Source organism: Castor canadensis, chromosome 18 (assembly GCF_047511655.1).
Source record: "Castor canadensis chromosome 18, mCasCan1.hap1v2, whole genome shotgun sequence".
Lineage (NCBI taxonomy): Eukaryota > Metazoa > Chordata > Mammalia > Rodentia > Castoridae > Castor > Castor canadensis.
Genome location: NC_133403.1, coordinates 30,183,615 through 30,204,720, shown reverse-complemented (window position 1 = coordinate 30,204,720; position 21,106 = coordinate 30,183,615). Strand labels below are relative to the sequence as shown.

The following is a 21,106-nucleotide window of genomic DNA, read 5'->3' as shown; positions in this document are numbered from 1 at the left end:
CTCCCGCTCCCCCCTCAATACCCAGCAGAAACTATTTTGCCCTTATCTCTAATTTTGTTGTAGAGAGAGTATAAGCAATAATAGGAAGGAACAAGGGGTTTTGCTGGTTGAGATAAGGATAGCTATACAGGGCATTGACTCACATTGATTTCCTGTGCATGGGTGTTACCTTCTAGGTTAATTCTTTTTAATCTAAGGGAAGCCTTTTCTAACCAAACAAGGTGACTGCCAGAATCATAGTTGCTAAGGTTGTCACGTGCATAGGTCACTTACAGGGGATCCTTACAGACATAGAAGTCTACCTGGTAGTTAGTGAATGGATTGTGACCATTGTGCAGTTTGCTTTCACAATCTTTGTTTTGTTTTGTTTGTGAAAACTAGAGTAACTTATCTATCCAACAGTGAATTAAATTTTGATTGTGGTGAAAGATTCTTTGTCATTTTGTTAGTCATAGAAAGAGGAATCCAGTGCCAGAAGTATAACTGAGGTATTCAACTAAATTTCTTCCTTTTAGTATGGCACTGTCCATTTAGTATGGCACTGTGCCTTTTAGTATGGCACTGTCAAGTGATGTAGCTACTGAGCACTTGAATTATGACCAATGAGACTGAAAATGGAATTTTTAATTTTATTTAAAAACTGTATGAGGACCCTGTATTGGGAAGTACAGGTTTAGCATTCCTAATCCAAAAATCTGAAATCTGAAATGTTCCAAAATCTGAAACTCTTTCAGTGCTGACAAGACACTACAAGTGAAAATTCCACACCTGACCTCATTTGATGGATTGCAGTTCAAAGCACAGGTGCACTAAAGGTCTTGCAGAAAAGTATCTTTTAGGCTCTGTGTATAAGGAATATATGAAACATAAATACATGTAAGTGTTTAGACTTGGCTCCCATCCCCAAGATATCTCTAGTGCAAAATTAAATTGATTCTGGTCCCAACCATTTCAGAAAAGGGATACTCAACTTGTACAGCTCTGCAAAATATTACTCATCTGGAATTTCTAATTCTGAAGTTTTGGATCTTTCTAGCACCTTTTATTTATGCTGTCATTCACTTCTCTGAAACTTTCAACATTTACTTCTCAGTGACACGTATTAATTGTCAATAAATGAACTCTTACTATATCTTTCTTCGTACTTCACTGGTTGTGTTTAAGACTTTAAAATGTTTTAGACATGTAAGATGTACTATCTATTTTTTAGAAAATTACACAAAATTGATTTTCTAATATAGTTAACTTGAGAACACTTGACTGAAGAGAACAATAAATTAATGTTGCCTTCATTTCCATCTTTTGCCACATATATATAATGTAACCAAACAATGAATTATAGTATGAAATCAGCTACTTGTTGAAGATAGATGTTTATTAACAACGTATGAGAGGAAGTATTACACGTCTCTGAGTAAAATGAAGAACAGCAATGATTCTAAAACTTTAAACTTAAGTCTCCCTTTATCAATCATTAGTCAGACTTTTAATAATCGGAGATGTTAACTTGCAATCACTGACACTTACCGATATGAATAGCAAATAGAAAATACTAATCAATCCTCAAGAGAGTTGGTTTTGCTTCCCCTAAGAATGTGCCTTCAATACTATTTTAGTCCGTCAAGGAAAAAAAAAAAAAGCAAACATTCATATTCTTGTCCATTCACACAAATCTCTCAGTGAACATTATTGTTTTGGAGGAGGGGTGGCAGGCAGGGGGCCCAAGATGTTGGCGGAATAGATAGGATGTCAGGTGAAGATGGAATGTGTGCCCTCTCTAACCAGCTGAAGACTCACACGATTGTTTTCTTACAAATAATACCTGTGGGTGTTGAAACTGCTCGGAGAATCTATCAAACACACTCTTTCACTTTGCTGCTATAACTCTATAACAATTTATTCTCATTTCAAAAGAGTCATAGGCAATAACACCTTTAAGTGGCTGAGTAATTTAAAGAAAATTTGTCAGATACTTCCACTTACTTTACTACAACAATTCTATACTTACTTGGAGGTTTTATTTATTTATTTGTTAGATTCAGTACATTTTTTTTTCAAATAATTTTTTTTTGTTCCTTTTTCTTTTATTATTCATATGTGCATACAAGGCTTGGTTCATTTCTCCCCACTGCCCCCACCCCCTCCCTCTCCCCCCTCTCAATACCCAGCAGAAACTATTTTGCCCTTATCTCTAATTTTGTTGTAGAGAGAGTATAAGCAATAATAGGAAGGAACAAGGGGTTTTGCTGGTTGAGATAAGGATAGCTATACAGGGCATTGACTCACATTGATTTCCTGTGCATGGGTGTTACCTTCTAGGTTAATTCTTTTTGATCTAACCTTTCTCTAGTTCCTGGTCCCCTTTTCCTATTGGCCTCAGTTGCTTTAAGGTATCTGCTTTAGTTTCTCTGCATTAAGGGCAACAAATGCTAGCTAGTTTTTTAGGTGTCTTACCTATCCTCACCCCTCCCTTGTGTGCTCTCGCTTTAAAATTTCTTTTTTATTAGCACAAAATAAATTGCATAAGGTGAGGGTGTTTCATCCCTACATCCTCTAGTACCTGTTCCCCTTTTCCTATTGGCCTCAGTTGCTTTTAAGGTATCTGCTTTAGTTTCTCTGCATTGAGGGCAACAAATGCTAGCTAATTTTTTAGGTGTCTTAGGTTTTAAAATGCAACATTTTCTACTTGGTATGATTATAAATTGCAAAATAAGACATCTTTGTCTAATTAAAGAATTTAACAGAATGTCTGAGTACAAAATTTTGGTCAAAAATTTTACAATTGTAGAACTTATTCACAAAACACATATAAAAATACAAAATATGTAGACAATGTACTACAAAAATGCATTAACTTATATTAATTCTTCTTCTCAGAGACACCTGAAGGCCTCGCTCAATAAACTTACATAAACTGTATAAACAAAAATAGAAAAATGGAAGAATGGAGTAAGAACCCTTTCCAGATTAGATTTCCCTATTAAATCAATCTGTAACCATACTAAGTCACCGTATCTGTATGAAGTATCATAAAACACTAAAATTCAGATTTTTGTAAAATTTCAATCAGGCAGTCACAAGTTCAGAGAAATAAAGAGTTCAAAATGGTTTGATTAAAACATTTTCCATATTAGTTCATTCAAAAAGTATCTTTAAGTAAAATAATTTAAGTAATTTTTATTAACCAAGAAAAATAAGTTGTTAATATTTTAACTTGAGAAAAGTCTTTGTCCCCACATGGAATTCACATTTCATCAAAAGCTCATAAATAATTACATAACCAAGGAAACCTATCTTCCTTAAATGAGCCTTGTCATTTTTAAATAAAATTTATTTTAAAGTACCATTTTAAAAGTAAGTTGGCCTGTATTTTTGAAGGTATGTTTAATATTAATAGTGAATAATTTTTATTAGAAGGCACTCAACTGAGATGCCATCCAAGCTTTCTGTTTTTACATAACTGTATTGCCATGCCAAAAAAACCTCTAAGTCTAATTTTTTTCCAAAGTGAGTTACTTAATAAATAGTTTTCATGATAAAAAGTTCAATTTAGAGCCAGAGATATATATTTGACATTTGGTAGTATAATTCTAAGAGAATTAGAGAAAAATACAGATTTGAAATTTTTTCTCCTGTGTATGCCAAGTCAAATGAAATGTTCCATGAAGATAAATGTGTCATGGATAAATGATGACAAGTAAACAGTATTTCAATATTACTTCTTGTTTTTCCACTGCCATTTCTCCCCCTTTCTGTAACAATTACCTATGCACTAACTCTAGATGGCAATATTGCACTTACTGTACTTTCAGAAAATTGTCAGAGTCGATCCCCACACATCCTCTTTATCAACATTTTATGTCCCATGGATCTATAGCCTCTTATTATAAGTGTAATGAAGCAGAAGTTATTGAAGCATTTTATTGATTGCTCAGATCACAAGTTTACTGCCATACTGAATTGGCACCTTACTCGCTGAAGCAAACTGCTGACACCTTTTTTAAAAAGTGACAACTACATCTATTTCATGACCAGAAATCCATTTTCTTCTCTATCAAGACAAGAATGCAATTTTCACTTCATTTAACTGATGTTAGGCCTGCTCAAAGCATGACACTTAGAAAAAGACACAAGTTTAAGGTTCTTAAAATACTTCAAGTAACTAGAATGCAGCTTGGTTACAGGAGAAAAAAAATCAACAATCACTGAAATCTATAAATAATCTAATATGTTAAAAGAAACTTATCAGAACCTTCAGAAGTAGTTTTCTTTTTGAAATGACTGCCACTCTACATTCATGCTTTTAACAGCAACTTATATTTATATATTAGATATTTTATTCAAAGGTTTCAAAGAACATTAAGAAATTTGTTCAAAATTGAAATATTTTAAATATTGCCCCAAAAAAGGCCAACTCAAGGAAATAGCTCAATTTTTATTATATATACAGTATAGAAAAAGAAAGCAAAATAGTCTTCCAATAATACTATAACTAAAAAGTGATTTTGATTGACCTACACAAGATCTGAAAAGTCTTATATGAAGATAAAATACTAAGAAACCTTTAAAAATACTTTTTTGCAATGAATAAATTCTGCCAAAACTAAATGTCAGTCAAGATTATATATCAAATAATAATATAATTATAGTCAGAATCAACTTGACTATAATTATATTATTATTTGATATATAATCATCAAACTTACTGAGAGTGTGGGTTTAAGTGAGGCAACATTAGTTTATACAATTCTTTAAACAAAATCTAAGTGCTTTGGGAGAGCTTAGTTTAGCATATTAATAAAATAAGTTTTAATTTTAAACTAAAAAAAAATACTGAAGTTAAACGTCTATTTCCTTATTTAACAATATGCCTACAAAATAAATCTAAAATATGTCTACAATTTAAATAATAAAGCCTAATTTTTTAAGCAGAAATCCAGTATCTAGGTTTCTAAACTCAAGGCATCAAATATGGAACTCAGAAATAGCATAGGACAGCATTCAAAAAAGTTACTTTGCTTAAATTAATAAAGACCACATGTGCACACAAAAAAATTTTAATCACTCAAGCCAAAAATTACGTAGTTCTTAGAAAACTCTATTAAGTAACAATTTATTAATAATCATCCCAAGTAGACATTTCAAAATGAAATTAAAGAAATAAAACATTGCTCTGAAGCTTCAGATGTAAATAGAAATTGCTAGTGTTTTTCGATGTACTGCTAAAATTTAGAAAATGCCTCAAAATCTTAAAAAGTACTTCTGGATACTTTTGTTTAGTTATTTTGTTTAAAATAACTAAACAAATAAAATTTAATCTGCAACTTGATCATTCCTTTCCAAAGTGCTAAAAATTAGGAATATTATTTAAAACCTCCAAATTTCTTAATTTCATGGTAAATGCATTTTTTCCATCTTAAACAGTGCAGAGACTATGACTCTTCATAATTAAGATGGTGCTTATGAAGACGTTATAGTTAGATATTCGTTTCCTTTCTTTCTTTCTGAGTTAAAAAAAATGACTATATAATCTATAACAATTAAGCTATACTGAGAATAGCTTTAAATGATTAAAATTGAAGTTTATGAGCTTGTTCAAAAATTGTATTCTTTAAAAAAGGAAAAAAGTGCTAAGCATTCATTACCTAAAAATCTCTTAACAATTTTGTTGGTTGGAGCGGGGGTTGAAATTCAAAGTATCCAAATTGGGAAGAAATTTCCAGAAATGAAAGTTTCCCCAGATCACATTTGTACTCAACACTGCCCAACAGCCATTCCAAATAGTGATTTATATAGCTGCCTGGCCCAGTTCCATGGACTTTTACTCATCTTTACAGTATTTCTGAACAGACTGACATATTTTGTTTACTGACAGCGACTAAAAGCTCTACGTAGGATCATAAATAAAGAAGATTATGTTCAAAAATCACTAATATCATTTTAAAAGGTAGTGCAGGCTTGTGTTTTGGCCTCTGCTTGGCTGTGTTAGGCCTATGAATGACAGCTTCCCTGCTTGAAGCACACAGAAAGCACAGCCTTCCTCATTCACTGACAGGACTGCGGCCTTTTCACACGTTCCTTCCACAGCAGTGTTTGTCCCCAAACACTGGAACTCCACACAATGGCATTCCTACTTCAACACCCCCACCAATAGCACCACTACATAACAAGAATGCTAATGAGACGGAACAGACCCTGTCTCTGAAAGTGTTAAACACATTTCATAGGAAGCGTTTATGCTATTTCAAAGATTACCAATTAAATAGATTCTGCTTAGCTCTGAGCAATTTCTAAGATGTTTCCACTTTTAAGGAAATAAATGTGATAAATGTAAGACTAAGTGACTTTATGCTGTCTTAAATATAATATCTCATTTTAACACACACGAATCAGTATATATTTAAGACCATCCTAATGTAGTGTGCTTAATTCAGTTGCATGGTATAACAGCCAAGCTAAAGTTAAAAATTAAAAATGAGTAAATTCGTAAACATAAAAACCAGTAGCCCTGGCTTTTCTTTTAAAGCTATATTATCACAATTTCTTTAAAAGACATTTCCTTTGGGAATGTCAAAATTGAAAGTCTATAATCATTTGCCAAAGAGTAAAAGCACATGGTTTTTATATAGGGTATCAGAAATAGAATAAATGGAAATGATATGAAGAGTTAATATAATCCTATAATTGATAAACTTAGATCTATAAAGGAAATAGGAACCATTATTCACTTGCATTTCGCCTGTCTAGTGATTCCTTAACACAATTTTAGATAAAACTAAATAGAAAAAGCTATCCCAGAGGTCAAATGAAGTAAATGCAGTTCAAATAAAGTTCATTAATGCTAACAGGGATATTTGGTAAGAAATCCTACTTATGAATAAAGATAATGCCAGGCTTAACATTTAATCAGGGATGGCCTACTAATGGTATCACTGTGACTTTTCTAAACATTGTAGATAATTTAATATTAAGCCATGGTATAACAACTAAGTCATGGAAAAGAGACTCAAGAATACCTATAATTGACCAGGACTAAAGATACAGAAATGTACATGGAAATGCAAAATTGGAAAGTTTCCAGTCCTTTTCTTCATTTTTATATTTTAAAATAAAACTTAAACAAAAGTATATTGCAAAGCTTTAAATTGTTACAACTTAGTGTAAATAAAAGGTTTAGGTAGAAATACAAAACACCTAGGTTTTTAAGTATTCTTATATTTTGCATAATGCTGAAATTCTCATAGGTTAGTCAAACAATTTTGAGCAAACTAAAAATGTTGCATTTTGTTTATATTTATATTTAATGAAATATACTTTTGCCAATTTTGAGTCCTAAAGAAATTCTTTAAATCAAAACAGTAATTCTCAAGACTCTTCTTCTCTCACAATGCAAAACTCTTTTAAATCGAGTAGTCTTTTAAATCTGCTTATACTTATTTAAATTTTAAATGTTTAGGCTAGCAGGAGAAAAACATCCATTACTTTCTGAGATTTTTTTTTAATCTTGACCATCCTCACTTTTAACAAAACTTACAAAATATTTGTCTTTAGAATTGATTTAAATTTTGCCTTTCTTTCATTGGAAAAATAGTCTCCTGTTTTATTTAATATTAAACAACTTTAAATCCTCCAATAACTGGATTCAAACCATATAACATCAAATAAATGATTAATCCACTTTATAATATTATATATTAAAATTAGATAATATTTCCACTTAAAACAAGTTAAACATAATAAAATATACTAGTTTTTAAAAAATCCTATCTTCATAAAAAGCATAAAGTTTGGATTTTTTTTATTAATTATGAATTTTTATATTTATTATGGATAGACTTCTATATGATAATTAGCAATCCATTTCTGGATCCACTGAAATAAATTAAAGGGCAAACCAAACACATTTTCCTTATAAAAGTTTCTCTCAGGAAATATTTCTTGATAGTTCTGGATTCCTTAGTTCAACACTTTCTTCCAGTCTTTTCCAAACCAGACAGAAGGAGGTGCTGTGTGAACACTGAGACTGACATTTCATTCCACTGCCTTCCCTTCCTCTCTGTATGCAGAAAGCAGCATGATGCTTTCAAAATATTCATTTTTCAGCAGCCTGTGGCCTGAGATAATGAGACCAGTCCTAAACTGGCATCTCCCAGTTCTAAGCTTAAAACTTAGTCCTTACTTAACATGGTAAAAATGCATGCTTCACTTACGTCTAAGTGCAGAGGATTTTTAAATGTTGGAACTCCATTTTTATTTTTCAAATGGTATCAATGATTCTGCTTTATAATGTGAATCCTACTTTAAGGTAAATCAAAAGTCCCTGTAAGTAGCTATTAAAATATCAGTCTTTGCACACAACTATGGAATGGATATGTAGATATTAAAAGATAAAATTTAGCTTATTCTGGTTTAAATACACTAATTCTACTTTTATACTTTGGCTCCTGAAACACACAAGTCAAATAAACATAAATCAAATAAGTTACTCTTGACTTGAAGTTAATGCATTATTTCATTTCTCAAGAATGTGATTTGTTTTATTTTAACCTAACTTCTACAATAGTAATCTGATTTTACCCTAAAATGAAACAGGAGGCTAAACCTTCAAATGATTAGGAGCTACTAATTTTCTTATTTAAAGTAAATGTCTATAGAATTTCCACATAAGTAGTTGCCTTTGCTTTGCACAGTATACAGCAAGAGAAGATGAGACATATGACATCCCATACCAAAAGACAGATACAATTAGCCCCATTATTGTTGGCTTTGAGATTATAGAAGCATTTTGGCTCCCTAACAGGTACTCAGTTCACAAAATACATGTCACAGTTCTCTTATGACGCAATGCCAATCATTGCCTCTATACAACCAAGTACATTTTAAAAATATATAATAAATCAGTTTTAAAAGAGGGTGACTCACCTGTTTGTATTATTTTTTTGCAGACTTTAATCGTTCATACAAGGCCAAAAGAACTCCTTGGATGTACATCTTAGCTCCTGAGGGGCTGAAACCTTCTCCCTTAGAGACCCAAAGTGGTCCCCGCAAAGGTGTGATGGAATTTTGCAGGCATTTTTCAAGCACAGGAACTATTCAAGAAAAGAAGGGAAAAAATTCTTTTGACCTGACTGAAATACACTGCCTGGAACACAGCACCAATATCAGAGCTAACTCTTAACATCTATTATTTATATCTGACCTGGATTAAGTCTTAGAGAGGCAATTCCTGTATTACTAGTGGCCACCATGAAGGATGTATTTATATTGAGACACCCCCCCCATGCAAGACTCATAAGCTTTGTGAGCACACCTGAATAGTTCTGAAGTGTGTCTAACTAGCTGCACAGAGTGTCATGGTGTGCACTGATTGCCTTATCTTCTCATTTATCACAGATGAGTTGGAACCAACCTTGCTGAAATCTACTTGCATTGTCCTGATAAAATTGTAAGATCCGTGTTGTTTCTGTATATAGCTTCCTGTAGAGGAATCTATCTACCTAAAACATCGCATCTGGAAATTATTCATAAAATATAATCCATACCTTTATAAGCCATCCTATTCCAGGCTTGTCCTTACATAACCATTCCTTAAATAACCCATATAACAGGGTGGCAAGACTGTTTAAAAATAAGGGGGAGAATCTTAAGTAGACATTTTATCATACCTTTTTGTTTATAAGTTCCTGGGATATAAACTGGTCAAGGACTTAGGAATGCTATTTCAGCACGAGCTTTGTAAACAAATAAAGGATATTTATTTGTGTGCTTGCAATGCAACATCCATATGGACTTGACAGACATGTTTATACACTTTTTCACACGATTAGCTTATAAAGTCTTTCTAGTGTAAAATAGTCAACATGACAGCTAGCTAATATTTTTCAAGATTTAATTTTCCTATGAAAAAACAAGAAATAAAATCTTAGGCACACTTGGAAAACACAGAAAGATGAAATTATTTCACTTTTTAAACTCGGTCTTTAAATGTACACGTGTGATTCAAATATAAACATACAAAATAGTTACATATCTTTTTTTTTTTTTTAACTGGAGAAAAAATTTACATATCTTGGCTACCTTATTCTGGTACATGTTTCGACTTGAAAAAAGGAATCGAATAGATAGCCTCCAAAGAAAATAGGTCTGTGCCATTGGTTGTGTTATATGTTGCATATTTCATGCAGAGAAGCCTGCATAGCAATGTGGAAACTGAATTACAATTAGGTTCAGCTGAGTGGCTGAGCGGTGAGTTATGCAAATGGCCTTTGCTCCTGGTATTCTGCTGAATTCTGCTCTTAGTAAAAAAGTTATGCATTTTGTGGCACCAAGTCCTACAATCTCTACCAAAGCACAACTTAAAGTCTAATATATTCAGCAATTAGAAGAATGTTGGAGAGAGAATTTTAAGATTTTCTACTATTATAATAAAGTTAAAAGGAAATTATGACCCAATGATTATTTAGATATCTTTTTGGATGCATGCATAAAATTTACTCATCCAGTTTGAGAAGCAAATTCCTGAAATTCACCTATCAATCCTATTTTCATGCTCTTGGAGAAAATGCTTTTCTCTATAAAGTTTATCATAGCAGGTGCCTCAAGCTTTTAAAAAATACAAGATCACATATACTATGAAATAAAATCTGAAAGAGTAAGTTATTTTCAGAATTATAACTCTTTAAACTTTCAAAAAATGTATAAAACAAATCAACTTTGATTATAGTTTTTCCTAAAGAAAGTTTAAGAATCATCAGCACTTTTAGTTTACTTCCACAACTTTCATCTTTTGCCATGTATTCGATTTTAATTTATACACCTTTAATTGGTACACTCATTTACCCTAGTATACTTTTGAACATTAAAAAGCACTACCTACATAGGTGTTAAATTGAAATAAAGTCAAATAAATTGTGAAATAGTTGATAAAAGATTTACATTTTGATCTTAAATTTAAACCTGAGAAATTTTTATCAAATCCACCACTCTTTTCATCTATGCTTGTCACAAAATAACTTTTGATTCTTTATGTCAACCTGACAGATGCCAAAAAAAAGTACTAGATTTTCTAACACAAGCTCTAATTTTTCCAGAGTTTGTTTTCTCCGTAAGAATTTAAGAAAAAATGTACAACTTGGAGAAAAATTAAAATTGTGCCACAATGTAAGCAGTGTCAGAATTGATACTGGATGGAAACTAGCTCCCATGCTCCACATGATTTATGTAATTAGGAACACTATGGAAACCAGAAACAGTAAACGCAAAGAAAGCAGTATTCACAAGCAGGTTTTATAAGGGACTTCAGAATCTGCTCTGAACTTGTTGAATAATCTGTTCGGTATTCCAGAATCTCCCTGCTGGAAGCAGGGTCCTCATTATAACCACAAGCACTAATAAAGGTTAGCCTCTGAACTAGGGATTAGAAGCTCTTTCTTTTTTGGAAGCTGCAAACTAGTAACTTTGATGATCTTCTTGAAAAGGAAGACAAAGCACACTCCAGGAACAAACAATGTTTCCACTAAGTAGGAAGGTACAGAAAACATAAGAAAATGATATGCCTAAATACTTGGAAAGGAAGTATAAATCTGCCTAATGTGTTATATTGAGAAAATAAAATACATTAAGCAGTTGGAATTAAAGAACTCTTCATTTAAAAAAAGGAGCCTTGGTCTAAGATGTAGTTTTAAAATATAAGTGAATAATTGAGGATTTTTTTCTAAGTCACTTGACTTTTCAACCCTAGCCATAGATTTTAACAAGGATATGAGTTTATTTGTTTGTCTTAGTTTTACTGGGTATTCATAACATTCTATACCAAAGAAGAGCTCATAAGAGTTCTTAGCCAATGGCTTTCCTCTATTATGTAGTTATCCTTTTCTGAAGCAAAACTTCATTCTATGAAACACTGTTATATAAATATATGCAAGAAATTAGGGCAATGATGTGGAAAGGTCAATAGACATACTTCGGCCTTGAAAAAAAAAAGCACAAACTCACATGCTACTATGAGCTAGCAAAACCTAAGGTAGATAAGCTAACCAATGGGAAGAAATGCCTTTCCCATGGAGTGAGCCCCAGGATGTTATTTCTGTGTCCTTCCAATCATGAGCTTCTCTCTCTTCAAGCTGCTACTCAGAAATATTTCCTCACTCAAGAAGGTTAGACTATGTTTCTTTAAGCCAGGTGCTGGTGGTTCATGCCTGTAATCATAGTTACTTAAGAGGGTAAGATCAGGAGGATCATGATTCCAGGCAAAAAAGTTTGTGAGACCCCTTTTCAATGGAAAAAAGCTGAGTGAAGAGTTACGAACCTTCATCCCAGTGATAGCAGGAAGCATAAATAGGAGGCTCGTGGTCCAGGCTAGCCTGGGCAAAAAGTGAGACCCTGTCTCAAAAATAACCAAAGCAAAAAGGGGTGGAGGTGTAGCTCAAGCTGTAAAGTGCCTTCCTAGCAAGAGAGAAGTTCTGAAAGGGAGTTCAATCTCCAGTACTGCCCCCCAAAAGGTAATCTTCCCTCAAATATGCATGCATCAGGCAAATGGGATTATTCCACTGGGATCATTTCTACCACTAGAAAAATGAAATGTTATGTCAGTAGTTGTTTTTTATCCATTTTTTAAAAAACAGGACTTCCTTTTAATTTATTCATTTATTTGGCGGTACTGGGGTTTGAACTCAGGGCCTCATGCTTGCTAGGCAGGCACTCTACTGGTTGAGCCACTCTACCAATCCTTTTTTATCCATTTTGTTTAAACTTGGTTTATGAATTTAGAGAGATTTAAAATTAATCTAATAATTTTAATGGTTTTACAACTAAGACTGTGGATGTTGGGAAATAGAGCATGTGGCCAAAAATAGTAATTTCATTGGATAGAGCTAATACTGAGCATCATGGGTAAATAGATCAAATGAGCAAAAGTAGCAAGTATATTAACTACACAACTAGCAACTGATATCTTTCTCACTCATGCTGTTCCACTTCCTTTGCATTTCTTTGTACTTTTTTTTAATCTGTTAATATATTCATGTCCTTCAAGGGTAGATTCAAATGTACCTCTTCTGATAAAATATCATGTTATTTATTCAGAATTAATTACTCCCTCCTAGAGGCTTCTTATAGCATTTTTATATTTTTATTTTTCCCTTATTCATTTATATCCATCCTTATCTTCTCCCTTCCCACTTCCTTCCTTCACTAAATCCTTTGGAGATCATGATGGGTTTCTCTTAATTGTTGTTCTTACTTTTATTTCATTTTTACTTTAAAAAATTAGATATGTTTATGGGATATAATGTGATGTATACATCGTGGAATGATCAAATCAGGCTAATTAGTATATCAGGTCAAGGTGTCTTTTAATTTGGAAAAAATAATGCTCAATAACCATCTAATGGATAAAAAAAGTACTTCATATATAGTGTGGACAGCCTTTTAGGTAAGTTTTAAGATCATGAGTATAAGTATACAAAATTACTCAGAACCTGTAACTTTCTATAACAATAACATTTTTATCAAAATTTGATAAATGAACATGACTATACAAGAATTTCAGGCACATTTAGGTTTTCTTTCTTTCTTTCTTTCTTTCTTTTGGTGGTACTGATACTCAGGGCCTCACACTTGCTAGGCAGGCACTCTACCACTGAGCCACTCCACAGGCCCTCAAGCACATTTAGGGTATGTAAAATTATTTTACTTTAATGTTCCTTATAATATTTTTAAGATTTAGAAGGTAAAATAAATAAACAAAACAAACAGGAAAAAAACCCCAAAAAAAACCACATGAGCTTAATAATAAAGCATGAACTAGCCAGAAAACTAGAGATGGGTATTCTTAAAAGTCCTTGGAAACCCTTTTATGCTGCCCTGTTATAAATCATACTTCTATAGGAAAAAAACACAGAATAAAATTTAAATAACAGAGCAATAATACTAGATTGAGATCAAAATAACTATTTAAATAAGGGTAATTCCCTCCAAGGACATCAAATGCAATGAATTCAAATGCTAAATACCAAAATAAACAGCTCAGCCTTCAAAAAGATCTTATGTTAAAACCATTTCATCACTAATAAAAAGTTCCAACATTTGGATACATGATGGTTGCAGAGCCAAAAACCCCTCTAGAGAGAAACCCCAAAGCTAATGGAACTTATCAATGAGACTGGAATGTTCTATCAAGATCTAATAGTTAGGACTATACATCTCCCTCTCCTAAAGTAACATCTTACATTGAAAGAGGTACTTTGACTACTTCATTTGAATGTAGTATGAAACCAAAAAATAATCAGGATTTTTTATTCATGTATTTTCAAAAAGCACAAGAATTAATCAAAGGCTTTAATGACCTGCTCTCAATTTCAAATTAAAATTCATGCCAATTAAAAATCCAGAATTATAATTTACATAATACTCTAATTTTCACATTTCAGTCAGAGTACATGAGACTATGAAAGAAAAGTACAGCCCAGAGCAGTTACCTATAAAAAAAAACCTCTATATGCTCTGCGATGGCAAGCTGTTGACTTCAGCCTCAAAAACTACTCATTGTTAGCAGGATGTTGTTTAGAAATACATTAAGACATTGGAAATTTCCCCCCAATTAGGTGGAATTTATTTTTTAAAATGAAGTTGACCTAAAATGTCTTTTTTGGACAATACAAAGTGTGTTCTTAAAAGATACTAAGAGACTGCTTCCCAGTTCAGGAAGTATGCCTACAGGGAGTCTGAGCCAGTGCCAAGGTATGTGTGTGTTTTAATGTTCCTTATCCCCTTTAGGTAACATTAGAAAGCTCCTGGTCCCAGAACAACTAGGAGACACTACTGTAAAGCATGGTCTTCTGAAAGGTTGAATGATGGAGAGCATCCTATCTTCTATGTTGCTTGATTTATATCTGTGTATTTTTATTCAAACAAAACAAAACTAACAGCTGCTGTGTACTTTTGTTTACATGCTGTATGTCAAATCTTATTGTCCCTAAGGTACTTATGAGAAAAGATTTAGCAGTCATTTTCTTAAATACTGATGCCTACCCAAATTTGGATATTTCCTCCACTGAACAAAATGACAAGCACACGATTGCTATACTTAGAGCAATCTTTCACAGTTGCTTTAGCTTTTCAGTGATCCTATTAAACTGACGGTATATTGCCTGTGGGGTCTACAGTGTTATCATACTGCTGAAAGAGACATTGATTTGTATGATAGGATCAAATAGAACAGAGACGCACTGGAGAAAAGAATTTCTCAGGTCATATTGTTTTTTACCTGAGTAAAATTTAATTTGGACTTTATGACCTTTACAGGACACCTGGTTATTTTAATTGTTGAAATGTGGATGAACATTGACATTGGGGCATAGAAAGTATAAAATCTTAGAAAAGTCCCCTCTGTTTTGAAAATGCAGCCTGAGTCATGTCTTTTCTTAAACCGAACGAAGTAGCTGTGCATTAAATATGCTGGCACATCTTCTGCTTGAGCAAGTGGACCGAAATGGTGTGAATTGTTAATGCCTTGCTGCTTTGGTTCACGGCTTGTGATTGATCATTTGTAACTATATCTACTCCTTGTTCCATGAAATCAAGTATGGAGTAATGGGTTCATCAGATTTTGGGGTTAAATTGAGAGTGAAGAGGTACTGTGTGTGGAAATAAGAGTTGCCATGTTCAGGGCTGGCCTTGTAACAGCATGGAATCTAAAGGCAATATTCAAAACCACTTCACTCATCATACGCTTACTGATTCTGAATAGGGCCCATTTGCAGGGGACATTTGGTACTTTTCCAATACGCTTTATGCCTCTTTCTACTTCCACCACCATGCACATCTTTTTTTCATACACCCCCAGTAGCACATTGGTAGAACAGGTCAGCATACACAATTCATTTATTTAAATGACTTGATTTATACAAGTAAAATAAGCTGGGATTCTATTGTCTGAATCTTGCCTTTCCCCTCAACAAAAATAATATTGTGTGTGTCTTTGAAAATATAAGCATTTTGTGAACACAATTTCTTGACCATCCAAAATATCTGATATTTAGTAATGAGTTAAAATAGCTTAACTGGACTGGTATGTGTGAAACTTAAGATTGCTCAGAGAAATACTGAGAACTAACTATATCTGAATCTATTTTTATGTGACAGTGGTCTATACCAACACACAAAAATTGAATATATATGACATACTTTTATAAACTTTAAAGCTCTATTCAGAAATTCAAAGTACTTTGCTAGAAATTTTAGAAAATATAAAACATGAAATTCAACAGATAAATTTAACAAAAATTAGAAGTAAGGGCCTTTAGAAATACCATTGTACACTTGCTTGCTCTCATAACTAACACTTTTATTATTTTAGATTATTTTTGGTTATTTATATTAGTATCCCAAAAAATTAACCTAAATTTTAAATGAGGCACAGATTAACTTTTGAACTAATAAGAAATGATTCAATAGAAAATACAGTAAAACTTAGGAACAAAAATTAAGTATACAAAGCACTTACATATGTAAATGACATTCTAGTGCAAGCTAATTATAAAAGACTCAAAATCCTACTGTTAAATTGCTCAGTGTCACTAAAACAAATCTCAAAAATGTAGCTAATCTTTTTTGTTTTTCTTTTAAGTGTTAAAAAGCAGGAAAACCAATAATAACTGCAATAAACATACCTAATTCAGAGAGATCTATGCATCAGCTAATGTTACTAAAGCAGTTGTGTCCCCTTAAATGCAAACGATAAGTCAATACATCACTTACATTTAAAAATTTTATTTAGGATGTAACATATATATGTCATGAATGATAGATATTTGAAATGTGACAGATACTTGAAATGTGGCAGGCTAAATGTCTTAATAGTTTCATCAATTACAATGGAGGGCTCCTTTTGAGATTGTTTTCTCAATGTTTGTTTCACAATAATAGAATCTTCTATAATAAACATTTTACATATTTTTGTCTAATTTTCTTTTTCTCTTCCAAAAACTCTTAAGAGAAAGAAAATCAACCTTTTCTGAGTCCTACTCTTTTAAATGGACAGCTTTGTAAGAAATTATTTTATAATAGATAGCAAGAGTTAAGCTATTTGTCCCCATACAATTATATTTACTACAATATATTTTATAATGAACTTCTGGGATCGTGGCGGAGTCATTAAAGTCAGAGTAATATTTTTGGTGTTCAAGTTCAAAGACTAATAACAAATAAGAGACCTGAAAACCTAAACACAGAAAGATACACTCCATGAGAAGGAAGAGAGAGCACAGATTTGGTTTAAAATTGTATGAAATAATGACACAAGTTTATCCCAACAAAACCTAGGAGTGATGATCATATCCTCACAAAGATAAAAAAGTCTAAGTTTTAAAGATTAAAGGGAATTTCTGACAGAAACAAAAGCATCTATGAGTACATTAGACAGCTCTGTGAGTGTTCATGTCATACAATTATGAATTCTCCTGTTTAATAGAAGATGACAGTGATCCAATTATAATGGAAGGGCTCCAACTGTCACCAAAAGGTTTTTTTAAAAATACTAATATTTTCTGTAGATCAATAGTAAATATCAATCAGTAATTACTTAGGACATTCTGTTTTTGACTAAGCAACAAGGGCAGCACAAGTCTGTTGCCTAGAAACCAGTGGAAGCCACTGAGGACCATTTCTAAGGAACCTTAAGGCCAAAGGAAAGTCACAGAGCATATAGTTCCAAAGTCTGTAGACTTGGCCTGAGCTACTTTTTTCTAATCCAGAGTAGCTCTTAATTAGCTACCTTTGTGTACAACAGTTAATGTTCTAGACATAAGGACTAATAATTATTGCTTGCACTGGTGCCACCTTCAGCAAGACATATTTTTATATTCATAAAATCTGAGAAATGAAGATAATTCGGAAAAGGACTTAAGAATTAAAGAGTAGCAAATATGCTTAATTATAAGGAAATCTAGTCTATAAAGCCTCATCTACTTCCCTGAAAAGTTCTAGAACAAATTATAAAGTGGTTTGTGAAGACTTAGGGAGCAAAAAAAAGCAATGATTAAATGAATATTTAATGAATAGAGAGGGAGATTCTTGGGGAAATCTACTACCCAGAGCTTGAAATTTCCAACACCAGCATATAACCATTATTTCTTTCAATGAGAAGCAGGTCCCAATAGACTGAAGACAGTACCATTTACTGTTTTTAAGCAAGATACTGGAACAAGAATAGGAACAAGAGAATGTCAGATAAATCTCTCAGAAGTAGTAATATTGAAACTAAGACCTAGCCAGTCTTTGGTACCTCACCTGACCTCAGTAGGGATGAGAAGCATTGTGTTTGAGGGTCAGGCATGGTAGTGCATGGGGAGTAGAGATAGGAAGATTGCAGTCTGAGGCTAGCCAGAAAAAAAAGAAAAAGACAATATCTCAAAAAAAAAAAAAAAAAAAACTAAGCTGGGTATAGTGGTGTACACTTGGCTGTGGCAGTTTACACCTGTAATCCAAGCTCCTGGTGAGGGGGAAAATAGGAGGACCTTGATCTTAGGCCAACCCAAGCAAAAATGTGAGACCCTATCTGAAAAATAAACTAAAACAAAAAAGAACTGGGATTGTGGCTCAAGAGCTTGCCTAGCAACGTGAGGTCCAACCTCCAGTACCACCAAAAACCAAAATAAATTTAAAGTAAAAATTAAAAATAAACTAAGACACAGTGATGAGAAGCCAACAACTTGCAGAAAGATAGGGTGGCAGAGAATCCAAGCAGAGGAAACACTGCATGATCGGCAGTGGAAAGTGAAAGAGGGAACATGTTTAAGGAATAGAAACTCGAATGTAGAGAGGAAGGGGCTAGAAATACTGAGTAAAAAATAGAGAAGCTGGGTAGGGAGGGACCAAGTCATGAAGGCTCTTCAGTATACAAGTTATGAAAGACCAAACCACTTTCTAAAATAGAATGATACAATTAAAAGATTTTGTCTAAATTGGAGAAAAGTAAGCTTGTAATTCTAATTAAATGAACAACTATATGAATGGAGGATTAATACAATCTGAAGCTAGGATTCTATTAGCATGCTAAAGATCTCTGTCCCTAATCACTGTCAGGCAGCATTTTCATCAGGGTAAATTTGATATTTGTACCAAATTTATATAACTGATTAACAACAATGGGAGAAACTACTAATCCTTGGTTGACAGATAAATATCTAAAAGCTCTTAACAAGCTAAACTACTAAATAAAAACTTTAAAAGTAGAAATTTAGTAGGAATCATTGTACAAAGTTCTCACATCTAAAAGCCCAGCAGTAAAAGTACAGGAGAGTGTAAAAGTAGCTTGAAAGAAAGCTGTGGGGCAAAATCTTAAGAGACTTTAGCTGACTGCAGGTTCAATATGTGTAAGTCAACAGTACGGTGCATCTAAGAGGAATGATAATGCAATTGTAGGTTACATAATGAGGCAGAGCCACTTTGCTCACATTGATTGGCCTGGAAAATTGTGTGCAATTTTGGGCCTTACAAAGAGTTACAAGGATAGTGAGGGGCCACATAAGTAGTTGAAGACTAATGATATTTAACCAGAGAAAAATTTAAATGATTAATATTCAAATATTTTAAGGGCAGTCAGAGACTAGGAATTAATCTGAGGATTTCAGTTAGTTATAAAACATTTTTTTAAAAATTAAAATTGTTAGAAATAGAGACTGGATAGACACTTTCTAAAGACAAAAAGAGGAATTTTGTGAGCAAAGTGAAATTATTGTGATCACCAAATATCTTTCCAATGCTGAAATCAAAAGTAAATCAATGAACAGCACCATTCTGAAGCAGATATTGAAAGAGAAAGTCATGATCATTTGTGTTTATACTGATCTATGCATGAATATGACTCATAGCTTTTAAAACTCCATGGAATACAGGAAATCTGCTCAGAGTGGTAGGTGAGAACTACTACTAAAAAGTAGTCAACAGTGAGTAATTCATTGCAAATTTAATTCAAAGAAGAAATTTTTGGAATATTAATTAATTCATTCATTTAAAAGTATTATCATTTTAGTCACCATAACACAAATTCCAAGCTTAATAATTGCTTAATATGCTTTTCATGTGTGTTTGTGTGTGTGTGTGTGTGTGTGTGTGTGTGTGTGTGTGTGTCTAGTACCTGGCACCATGGTAGATACTAGGAGATTTTTGGAAATTTTCCAAAAGTACTCTGTAAGACAAAAATCTCTCTTTTTAAAAAGAGATATGTGCTCTATCCAAAACAGAAATACTCTGCAATCAACTTTTATAGCACACGGTACAGATGAAATCAAAGACATTAGGAAAAGTTGATATTAGTAGGCAAAATAAATAAAATGGGACTTATATAATATTTTTAAACTCTGCAGGCTAACACTTCAGTTGAAGCCTGTGAGAGACTCAGAATCAGAGGGCACAGCTAAGCCATGGTTGTATTCCTGATCCACAAAAATTGAACAATAGTACATGTTTGCAGCCATGTTTGCTGCTTTAAGCTGCCCAATGTTGGGGTAATTTGCTACACAGCAATATTTAACTAATACAGATTTTAGGTAAGGGACAGTATAGTATATTCCATTATTATACAAAATATTTGCTGTCCCTCTCTGAAGGACCACTTTAATTTCCACCTTATACACATCAAGCAACTGTATGATTTTCAGTGTTATACACCCAATTCAGGGAAGTGAAAATGAGTAGGACTGGTTTGAACAAAGGATGTTACTGACAAACTTGGACTTATTTGCTTCATATCTCTCACAATGAGAGGCCATGTAAGAAAAATATAAGCATGAGCCAAAGGCACACACTGAAGAAAAGATATCCTCTTCAAAAATGGTGCTGGGATTATACTCTCTCTTCAACAAAATTAGAGATAAGGGCAAAATAGGGGGTGGGGGGAGAGGGAGGGGGCGGAGTGGGTGGTAAGGGAGGGGGTGGGGGCAGGGGGGAGAAATGACCCAAGCATTGTATGCACATATGAATAATAATAAAAAAAAATGGTGCTGGGAAAACTGGTTATCTACATGCAGAGGACTGAAACTAAACCCTATCTCTCACCCTATACAAAAATCAAGTCCAAATGGATCAAAGATCTTAATGTAAGACT

General features: G+C 33.0%; 1 protein-coding gene and 1 pseudogene across 10 annotated transcripts in view; one reads left to right on the top strand and one right to left on the bottom strand.

Annotated features, from left to right (window-relative positions):
* The window catches only part of LOC109676735 (doublecortin domain-containing protein 1-like), a 1,027,711-nt pseudogene that overhangs the window by 778,339 nt on the left and 228,266 nt on the right, over positions 1-21,106 (top strand).
* The window catches only part of LOC109677192 (dnaJ homolog subfamily C member 24-like), a 929,921-nt gene that overhangs the window by 823,755 nt on the left and 85,060 nt on the right, over positions 1-21,106 (bottom strand). For 7 of the 10 annotated variants that reach the window (XM_074060651.1, XM_074060653.1, XM_074060654.1 and 4 more), the window contains one exon: positions 8,923-9,089. The exons of the other annotated variants lie outside the window; for them this stretch is intronic. The gene's annotated coding sequence lies outside the window, so the exon portion shown is untranslated. The remainder of the gene's footprint in view (positions 1-8,922; positions 9,090-21,106) is intronic. 10 annotated transcript variants of the gene reach the window in all.